Below are 601 nucleotides of genomic sequence, written 5' to 3' on the forward strand. Positions count from 1 at the left end.
GTGGTGGTGGTGGTGGTGATGTGTAACAGGGATGTTGGCGGTGGTGGCGATACATAGTAGTAGTGACTGTGTGTGATATATAGTTGGTAGCGGTGGTAGAGGTGGTGGTAATGGTGATGGTGATGGTGATGGTGGTAGTGGTCGTGGTGGTGGCGGTGGCAGCGGTGGTGGGTTTAATGGAATATGGCAGTGATGCTGTTGAGTGCAGGTTGTGGTAGCGGTGATATTTATGTGTATGCGCATGTATGTGTATGTGTGTGTGTGCATGCATATGAATGTGTGTGAGTGTGTGTGTGAGTGTATGCACGAGTATGTGGGTGTGTGTGTGTGAATGCGTATAAGTGTGAAGGTATGTATGTGCGTATATGTTTATGTACATGTGTATGTGTGCATGACCGTAAAGGTGTGTACATATGTGCGCATGTAAAGGTTTATATGTGTGGATGTTTATATATATACATACATACATACATACATACATACATACATGTGTGTATATGTGTCTGCGTATGTATATATATAAGGGTACATATGGATGTGATGGCCTGAGTGTATATGTATGTATATGTGTGCGCATGTATATATATATATATATATATAT

The 601-nt window shown here is 41.8% G+C and overlaps 1 long non-coding RNA gene across 1 annotated transcript in view; it reads left to right on the forward strand.

Moving 5' to 3' along the window:
• The window catches only part of LOC128249300 (uncharacterized), a 150286-nt gene that overhangs the window by 132851 nt on the left and 16834 nt on the right, over positions 1–601 (forward strand). The window lies entirely within an intron of this gene.

This window comes from Octopus bimaculoides, chromosome 13 (genome assembly GCF_001194135.2).
Source record: "Octopus bimaculoides isolate UCB-OBI-ISO-001 chromosome 13, ASM119413v2, whole genome shotgun sequence".
Classification (NCBI taxonomy): domain Eukaryota; kingdom Metazoa; phylum Mollusca; class Cephalopoda; order Octopoda; family Octopodidae; genus Octopus; species Octopus bimaculoides.